Genomic DNA, 10,597 nt, shown 5'->3' with positions numbered 1-10,597 from the left:
CATTACTAGAAAAAATTTACTTAAGAAGGAGCTCCCACTAAACTCAGTAATTGAGGGAGGGAAGCAAGGGCAAACACTCCAGTGACACAGTTTGAGGTGGGTGACACACCATGAAGAAACATGAATGCCCAGGTTTTTGCTTTATACAAGTGACAAAGGGAAGAAACTGAATGCATTAATCAGATATTTTAGAATCTTCAGAGTATATTGATTGGAGTCAGGCAAGACAAGAGGCAAGCCTGAAAGGGAAGGAATGTGTTAGTGATGCTGGCCAGAGACGAGGAGGAGCACGTGAGTCTGGAACGACCCCAGAATATGGTACTTTCTGGCAGGATGAGGATTTGGGTATCTTAAAATAAGTCCCATGTAACTGGATTATGTGTGTGAGGTTCTACATAAGAGTGAGAGAGAGCCCTTCTCAATGGTTTGTATGCATAGAGCAGCTCTCAAGGGCTCTGCTATTGAGTGTAGGACTTCGCAGTATCAGAAAAAGGAATTTTTGCAGTATGAGGAACTAGAAAGATCTAAAGTAGCAGGGGAACTAGAAAACCATGCAGAGCTATGAGTGAAGGGAAAAGTCTGTCCTTCGTTGTTGCAGGGCACAAAGCTTTGTAAGGAAGACATTAAAGAAAATGGGAATCAATTCCCTTAGGGTTCTTTGGCATCTGAACTCTAGCATTGGCTAATGAGATGGAAAGGAAATTGGTGTGGGGTATACTTTCCTGTTTCCTGGATTACAAAGTAATTCTTCTACAGTCTGGGATGAAGTTGACTCTTTGTGAGACTCAGTGAGAAAGAGGGAATTTGTGGACCAGATAATTAAATATATAGTAATCCCAACCTCTTCTCTTCCACCGGGGATTTGAGTTGAATAATGGTGCCAGGAAGGCTTTTCTCTCTCCTTAGAGAAATGAGTAACAGTCTTCCCAAATTACCCATTGAAGTGGCCCATACAGTTCAGACAGGACTGGAGGACACAGACTGGGGCTGTTTCAAATTATTCTTATCCTTCATTAAAGTAACCTCTCTAAGACAAGATGGGGCCTGTCTCTTCCTGGGTATTCACTTTTTGAAACTCACAAGAACTCTTAACACTGAGTAGCATTGTAAATTACCCCAAGTTGACCAGCTAACTCTATTCTTCCCAGAGGCCAGTCCTATAAAGAGACAGGTAGGTGTACAAATCTGTGCTTTTAAAAAGATTTCAATTCCACTGTCCCCGGTCCTTAGAGTGGTAGGGCTTGAACCTGGGTCCTTCTGCAATGTAATGTGTGCACCCAACCAGGATTGCCACAACTCAGCCCCTTTACCTACTATTATCATTTTTTTTTTTTTGCCTCCAGGGTTACTGATGGGGCTGGGTGCCTGCACCATAAATCCACTGCTCCTGGAGACCATTTTTTCCCCCTTTTGTTGCCTTGCTGTAGCCTTGTTGTGGTTATTGTTGTTGTTGATGTCGTTCGTTGTTGGATAGGACAGAGAGAAATGGAGAGAGGAGGGGAAGACAGAGAGGGGGAGAGACAGACACCTGCAGACCTGCTTCACCACCTGTGAAGCGACTCCCCTGCCGGTGGGGAGCCAGGGGCTCGAACCGGGATTCTTTTTCTTTGTTGTTTGCTTGTTTTAATTTTTTATTTATGAAAAGGAAACATTCGAACCGGGATTCTTAAGTTGGTCCTTGCGCTCTGCGCCACGTGAGCTTAACCCGCTGCGCTACTGCCCGACCCCCATATTATAAATTTTAAGTATCTGCTTCCTTACTAAAGTGGAATAATAGACTCCCTTGTCCTGTTATAAAATTTCTGCTTTTTCCATCTCTTTGCCATTCCTGCTGACAATTCCAAGTTGAAAGGAAGATTCTTTTTTTTTTCTGTTGGGATAACTCGAGATTACTAGAGTTGAGAAAGTCTAGTTCTTCTCCAACTTTCCAAAGGTAAAGTTTATCTTCATTTTAAAACACTTCTGACAAACTGTATATTAGTTTCCAAACTGTATATTGAGTATTACCAGCCCACTGCAACGCTCCTGTTTTGATGGGTATTTTGTCCCATGCCTCCAGGTTATGGCCGTCTACCCTTCACTCAGTGAAGTATTAAAAGACCCTGGAGGTCCTCATATCAAGTAGATTTTGGGGAGGAGTCTTGTATTGTCCCAGTTCTCAAAATAGATCTGCATAGTAGACCTGCAGCATTTGAACATACTAAAACATACTGTTACATATGTTTTTATTTTTAATTGGCACACCATGTTTACTCTACCCTACTTGTCTACAGTAAACCATTACTCCTACTGGGGAGACTTACGTGTCTACTATCTTCATCTTTTAGGACTTGGCTACCTCAGGGAATAATATTCTATGACCTTTCTAGCCAACCCTCCTCTGAATTTCTGTGGTATTTACTCACTTCAGTGCTCAATTATACATTACTTTGTATGCAGATATCACCAAGATTCTTAGCGACTTTTGGGTAAAGACATGATCTTAATTTCTTTAATTCCCATAGCAGTTGGTATTAAACTGATAGTACCCTCTAAATACTTGAGTTAAGTTTAACTGATATGGCTGGCTCTTAATTACTTTTATCACACAAATGAATCTGACAGCACAGCTAAGATATCATTGAAAACCCCTGGGAAGTGTGCTCAGCCCAGCAGGACCTTCTCTCATCCATGCTGGGAGAATCTTCTGTTGGAAACCATTATATTTTCAGCTTTCTTCTGGTGCTCTTGTCCGAAGCAGTTTTCTACACCGTCCCAATGAAAACTACGTAACTTTACAAGAAGGCTGATTTTTAAATACTTAGAGACAGCTGGAAGATTATTCAGTTCCAACAAAATTCTGAGAAGTGTAGTTTTTTTGTTGTTGTTAAAATTTATATGACTACAAATTAATAGGAGTGTATGTAAACACCATTCCCACCACCAAAAGACTGTGTCCCATCCTCCCCCCACCCTGCCCCATGAAGCCAAACATCCACCATCACACTCAGAAGTGTAGTTTTTATATACACACTGTAACTACTATAACAATAATATTTTAAATATAATAAATGATAATCTTTTAAAGTAATAAATGTGATAGTTGGTGCTTCTGTGGCATTTAGACAATTTTCCTGAGCTATGGTGTTCACTCTTTGGTGATGGTGCAAATGTCCCAGAATCCCAGAGTGAGAGGAGATGTGGGCTCTGCAAAGGGCTGTCACTCGTGAGCTCTGTATGCATCCTTTCTTGTTTCACTGTCACATAGGCCTACCATGCAGAGGAGATAGTGTAATTGTTATGTGAAAAGGCTATCATGCCAGAAGCTCCCATACTACCATAAGTCAGAGCTGAGCAAGGCAAAAAAAAAAAAAAAAAAAAAAAAATCACACAGGCAGGCCTGTCTGTGTCAAGAGCAGGATGAGGCTCAGATGGGATCACATCTATGGTCATGCTTTGTACACCATATATGTTAGGTGAACATATAAGAAGCTTTATTGCCACACTTTTAGTAAGAACTAAGTAATTTTTAAATTGCAGCGTTCTCCCTGATCTGTTTTTCATTAATGCCCAATTCTTATCGAAACCTATTAAGAACACTTGGTATGTGTGATTCAAAAGGAAATGTTCTTTATGTAATTCCATTGTTTGTAGATGAAGAAGGAGGAAAAGCTTTAACTGCTCTATCCAGTTATTGAGCTTATTTTTTCAGGTAGATGAAATCTTTCTGTGATGAAAGAAGAAACTCTGGGTGATCCAGTTCTTGCCCTAGGAATCTTAATAACTTTAATTATACAAGCAGAGAGATAAGGAAAGAAGGGTGGTTGCAGCATTATGAAATATACATTAAGTAGATGATTGCTTTTCATTCCAACCATGGTATGAATGTATATTTCAGGTATAAAAAAAAGAGCCTCGATGAAGTTAACTCTTCTCAAACACAGCCCAAATCAGACAAAGCAGATTTCCAGGGCCTTCTTCCCAGTTCTCTAACCCTGTATTCCTTAGAATCTGTTTGTACCCACCAGCTTCTCAAGGCTCACTGTAAGGATAGGGTGTGTTTCTGAAGACTGATATTAAGAAATCTCTCTTTGGGAGTCAGGTGGCAGCACACCTGGCAGAGCACATGTTACCATTGCTAGACAGTTTTAAGTCCCTTATCCCTATCCTTACCTGCAGGAAGTAGTAGAGTAGCGCTGCAGGTATTTCTCTTTCTCTCTCATACCCTCTATCAAAGAAATTGGTTAAGGGGGGAGCCACCAGGAGTGGAGGGATTGGACGGGGGTAGATAGTAGATCAGTAGATAGCAGGACAGTTATGCGGTTATGCAGACAGACTCTTATGCCTGAGACTCTACAGTCCTAGGTTCAATCACTATAAACCAGAGCTGAGCACTGCTCTGGTAAAAAAAAAAAAAAAAGGAACAGAGGAGGAATTCTGTAGGCACTAAGCCCCAGAAGTAACCCCGGTGGTAAGAAAAAAAAAAATCTTCCTTCTCTTTTTGGCTTATCTTACTTCATATGACTCCTTAAAGCTCCATCCAAGATGAGGTAAAGTGAATTCATCATTCTTAAACAGCTGGAATATTCCATTGTGTATATATGCTACTGCAACTTTCTCAGCCTCTCATCTGTTGTTGGACACATAGGTTGCTTCCAGGTAAAGGACTGAGAGGTAGGTGTTGGGGGGCGGGGGGGACTATCAGGTCCTGGTGCATGATAATGGAGGAAGACCTAGGTTGGGGATAAGAGTATTTTGCAGAAAACTGAGAGTTTTTACACATATACTAACAACTGTATTTACTATAAACCACTAATCACCTCAATAATAATATTTGTAAAAATCTTGCTTTGCATTAGTTAGCTTTCTGGTAAAGAAATAGGCCTGATGAAGCCCAGGGAGGTGGCTCAGCATGAGGTACATGTTTTGCATGCATGAGGTTCAAACGTCAGCCCTGCATATTATGGAGCAGTGCTCTGGTCTCTCCACTCCCTCTTCACACTGTTTGTGTTGTATTGTATGTACATGTGTTTTTTTTCTGAGCATCCCTCAACTCTAGCTTTTGTTGTTGCCAGGGATTGAATGTGTGACCTTAGAGCCTCAGGCATGAAAGTCTTTTACATAATCACTATTCTACACTCCCAGCCCTAGCCTGTTTCTCTTATCTGTCTCTCTGTCTCTCTGGCTTTCTCTCTCTCCCTTCCTCCTCTTTCTCTCCCTTTCTCTCTCTCTCTCCCCCCTTTCTTTTTCTCTCTCCCCCCTTTCTCTTTCTCTCTCTCTCTCTCTCTCTCACACACACACACACATTAATTTTACATAGAATTAATATGTAAGAAGAATGTCTAAAAAGTGGGTAGAATTTGTAGGATGGGCAGAGAAAATGTAGCAGCTTAGCAAGCTAGTAATATGTCTGAATGAAAGAGCATTAAGAGTAAATGAGCTTTCTTCTCAGTTTTTCAGGTGCTTGCTATAAGCAAAGCACATTTCTAGACCCTAAAAATACTACAGTAAACAATGTCAACAACAGAAATCATGCCCTTCCAGAAATCATGCTCACATGGGAACAGGGCACAAATGCCCTGCTAGTTTTGAAGTGAAGGACAAGACAAGGTAGAAGTGGAAGGACTGATGTAGAACACATTGCCTTTTATGAAATGAGTACTGCAGTGATACTCGTGAGGAGACTCAAGAGTCAGAAGGCTTGGGAGCAAGTGTCACGGTTTCCTAAGGACTCATTCCAGATGGGTGGCATAGTGAGTAGAGGAGTTCCAGTGCGCCTTGCATATTCCAGGATTAGCTGAGCCTAGTGTGACTAGCAGGGACAGAAGGGTCAGAAATGAAGACTGCCAGGCAGCTAGGGGCCAGGCTGTGTAGGTCGTGGGAAGGCCTTGTGACTTACTTTTCTGGAACCCATGGACAAGCACATTATAATAACAAGAGTTCATGTTTTATTTTTAACTTTCTCTGAAGCATTCTCCACATACAGAATTTTACTAATCATTTTTAAATTTTATTATTCTTAGATAAAGACAGAGAGGCTGAGAAAGAAGAAAGAGAGAGAGAGAGAGAGACCAACCACAGTACTAAAGTTTCCTTCAGTGTGATGAGGCCTAGGTTCAAATTTGCATCTCATAGATGGTGAGACAGCAGACTTCTCAACCAAGTGAGCTGTTTCACTGACTCACTCTTTTTGTTTTTTTTTTCATTTTTTATTTGTGACTAATAGTAGGTTGCAAGATTGTAAAATTACATATATAGTTCCAGACCGCATCTACCACCAAAGTTCCGTGTCCCCACCTTCCCTGTTCCCTCCTCCCAAAGTTAACCACTATACTTCTCACAAAGTTTTAGAAACAGCTTGCTTCTGTTTCTTGTTGTTGTTCGTTTTGTTTGTAAATCCATGTGTTCTCGTCCACATATAAGAGAAGCCATCAGTATTTGTTTTTCATCTCTTTATTTTGCTATGTATAATCACCTCCAGTTCTATGCATTTTTGTCCGAAAGGACAAGGTATTATCTTTTCTGATTGCAGAGTAGTATTCCAAGGAGTATATATCCCATAACTTTTTAAAAAGATTTTATTATTTATTTATTAATGAGAAAGATAGGAGAGAAAGAGAGAGAGATAAGAACCAGACATCACTCTGGTACATGTGCTGCCGGGGATTGAACTCAGGACCTCATGCTAGAGAGTCTAGTGCCCTAGCCACTGCGCCACCTCCCAGACCACTGTCCCATAACTTCTTTAGCCAGTCATCAGTCGATGGGCATTTAGGCTGATTCCACTCTATGGCTATTGTGAACAATGCATTGATGAACTTAGGGGTACATATGTCCCTTCAGATTATTATTTGCATGACCTTTAAATAAATGCTTATGTGTAGTATTTCTAGATTATAAGGTAACTCCATTTTTATTTATTAAGCATTCTCCATACAGCTTACAAAGGAGCTGCACCAGTTAACATTCCCATCGGTAGTATAACAAGGTCCCTTTTTCTCCACAACTTCCCCAACACGTGTCACTTCCTGTTTTGCTAATGTAAGTCATTCTCACAGGTATGAGATGGAATCTTAGTATAGTTTTAATATGCACAAATCCATCTTTTAAAAGACTTTACTCTCTGATTTATAGAGCAGTGTGTTCTGTAGGCTGCACAGGGAACAAGTACCTGCCTCCTCCATCCACATCTAGGTAGAATGCCAGCCAACTTGTACTTATAACTGGACATCTGCACTGCAGTAAAACATCTCCCTATGTTGAGGATGATCCTCTAGCCATCTTTTCAGGCTAGAGAAGCACTCTTACTCACTGATGTGACCAGGCATCCAATGAGATCTATGTTCTTTCTTGGATCCACTCTGAATATAGGAGCTTAAAGACAACAATACATCAAGAACTTCTTATGAAAAGAGGGCTTGAGGGGAGTTAGGTGGTAGTGCAGCAAGTTAAGCGCAGGTGGCGCAAAGCACAAGGACCCATTAAGGATCCTAGTTGGAGCTCCAACTCCCCACTTGCAGGGGAGTCCCTTCACAGGTAGTGAAGCAGGTCTGCAGATCTGTCTTTCTCTCCCCCTCTCTGTCTTCCCATCCTTTCTCCATTTCTTTCTGTCCTACCCAACAGCAACGACATCAATAACAACAACAATAATAACTATACCAATAAAACAACAAGAGCAACAAAAGGGAATAAATATTAAAAAAATCTTTTTTAAAAAAGAAAAGAGGGCTTGAAATAATATGAAAAATAACAGTTGAAAGTTGACAGGCATAATAGGTTATCAGATGACAGAAATTACTTGGACAAGAATGAAAGTTGACTTGTTATATGCAATGCGTATTCCACTTAAAGAGTATGATCAAAAATGATATTTTTTTTCTAATATGAAAAGAAACCCTAAAAAATATCTAGTACTAGAGATGAAGCAGCTAGGATGCTTCTGAACCAACCTTTGGTTGAATATAAAATATGATAATGAAGATGTCAGAGACTGAAGGAAAATTTCAAGACAAAATCCTAACTCTTTTATCTGTACTGAGAAATACATTATTAGTCATCTCAATCCCATTTGTATTTAGATTGCAGATTTGATTTATTTCCTGGACCATCAGATTCCTAAGGAATTCTCTCTCTCATCTATTAAAGGTTTACATTAATTGGACCCCAAACTACTTTATCCAATTGGTTTAGGATGAGAATTTGAAGAAGTTAAACATCAATAAACTCCCCTAGGAAATAAATCTGTATTCAAACAAGCATCACTCTTTGTTTCAACCTATGTAACAACTTTTAAATTGTCCTTATGGAACTCGGGAATGCTGACAGTGTCAGATCTGATCTGAGCATGAATTTTTGTTTATATTGGTCAAAGCCACTGGACAGTATGACCCTGGGCAATTCTTTCTACATTCTCTGCATCTCCTTTCTCATGTTTGTTTAAAGAAAACCCTTTATGGGGCTGGAAGGAGACTTACCCAGTCAAACACACATGTTACCATGCAGGGAGAACAAGGTTTGAGCCCCAGGTTGCCATATGGAAGAGCCTGCAGAAGTGAAGCATCACAATTGGTGGAGAAGTGCTACTGTGTCTCTTTTTCTCCCTTTTTCTGTCTTTTCCTCTCTTTATCTTTCTGTTTTTCACACTCTGTAGAGGAAAGGAAAAAATGTCCATTAGAAATGGTGGAGTCATGTAGGCATTGAGCCCCCAGTTGGAAGCCTTTTTTTTATTCCTTTATCATTTTTATTGGGGGGAAGGGGTTAATGGTTTACAGTGAAGACACTGATAGACACATGGGTACAATTGCATTATGCACCAGGGCCCCATATTATTTCAAGCCCTCTTTTTTTAAAAGATTTTTTTATATTTATTTATTCCCTTTTGTTGCCCTTATTGTTTTATTGTTGTTGTTATTGATGTCTTTAGTCCTTCCCTCCTCCTCCTTCCTCAGTCATTTGCTTTGATGGAGTACATTGTGCCCAGGTCACATTTTCCTTTCTGTTCTCCTTCCTTGTCCCTATTTATTAAGTCCTACTTATAAATGATATCATTTGGCATTTGTACTTCTCTTTTTTTATATTTCATTTATTTATTCCCTTTTGTTGCCCTTGTTGTTTTATTGCTGTAGTTATTATTGTTGTTGTTGTTGTTGGATAGGACAGAGAGAAATGGAGACAGGAGGGAAAGACAGAGAGGGGGAGAGAAAGATAGACACCTGCAGACCTGCTTCACCACCTGTGAAGCGACTCCCCTGCAGGTGGGGAGCCGGGGTTCGAACCGGGATCCTTATGCCGGTCCTTGTGCTTTGCGCCACCTGCGCTTAACCTGCTGCGCTACAGCCCGACTCCCTTGTACTTCTCTTTTTGGCTGCAATAAACTTTCAGAAAGAAAACCCTTAGGGGAAGATGACTAGGGAACTCTGAACTCCATTTTCATCAGGACCCATAGAGAGAAGAGGAAAAAAAAAAACAGGAAGGACACTCAGAAGTAGTAGGTGTCGTGACTTAGGAAGAGAAGGCAGGACTATAGAAAAAAATGGGCAAATACATATAAATATAGATAGTTAGTTATACAAATAATAGTCAACCTGTATCTGTGATCTTGGAACAACTGCAATTTCCAGTGGAAGGAATGAAAACACAAGACTCTGGTGTGGGAAAGGTGTGGCATTATAACCCTGTTATCTTATAATTTTATAAATCAATATTAAATCACTAATAAAATTTTTTTATTTAAGAAAGGATTAATTAACAAACCCATATGGTAGGAGGGGTACAATTCCACACAATTCCCACCACCCAATCTCCATATCCCACCCCCTCCCCTGATAGCTTTCCCATTCTCTATCCCTCTGGGAGCATGGACCCAGGGTCATTGTGGGTTGCAGAAGGTAGAAGGTCTGGCTTCTGTAATTGCTTCCCCGCTGAACATGGGCGTTGACTAGTCGGTCCATACTCCCAGTCTGCTTCTCTCTTTCCCTAGTAAGATGGGTCTCTGGGGAAGCGGAGCTCCAGGACACATTGGTGGGGTCTTCAGTCCAGGGAAGCCTGGCCGGCATCCTGATGACATCTGGAACCTGGTGACTGAAAAGAGAGTTAACATATGAAGCCAAACAAATTGTTGAGCAATCATGGACCCAAAGCTTGGAATAGTGGAGAGGAAGTGTTAGGGGGGTATTCACTGCAAACTCTAGTGTACTTCTGCTTTCAGGTATATATTTTGCAGTAGTTTACGGATACGTGTGAAAATATGCTCTCTCTAACAGAAACTGGTGTATATCTAGGTTTTAGGACTTTGTTAGAAAGTGAACCACCTGAGATGGAATTAGAGTATACTATGAAAGGAAAGGTCTCACCCAAGTAATGAAGCTGAAGGGTTGTCATTCCACACGTGAAGTCTCTGGACACAGTCTGAAGTGAAGCATGTTGAGGTGGCAATCGTTGTGTTGGTTAGGTTGTGATCAGCAGATGCAATATTATTTGATATGGATTGGGAGAGGCATACGGGAAAGTGGGCCCTATCCAATGGTTCCAGGACTGGGGGAAGTAGAGGCTCTATAGTGGAGATGTGAGGTTCCTGCTGTCTTAGGGTTCAAGAAGACAATCGATAGTTAATGTTATC

Source organism: Erinaceus europaeus, chromosome 2, assembly GCF_950295315.1.
Source record: "Erinaceus europaeus chromosome 2, mEriEur2.1, whole genome shotgun sequence".
In the NCBI taxonomy this organism is placed as follows: Eukaryota; Metazoa; Chordata; class Mammalia; order Eulipotyphla; family Erinaceidae; genus Erinaceus; species Erinaceus europaeus.
The sequence above is the reverse complement of the archived record's forward strand: the minus strand, read 5'-3'. Positions refer to the sequence as shown.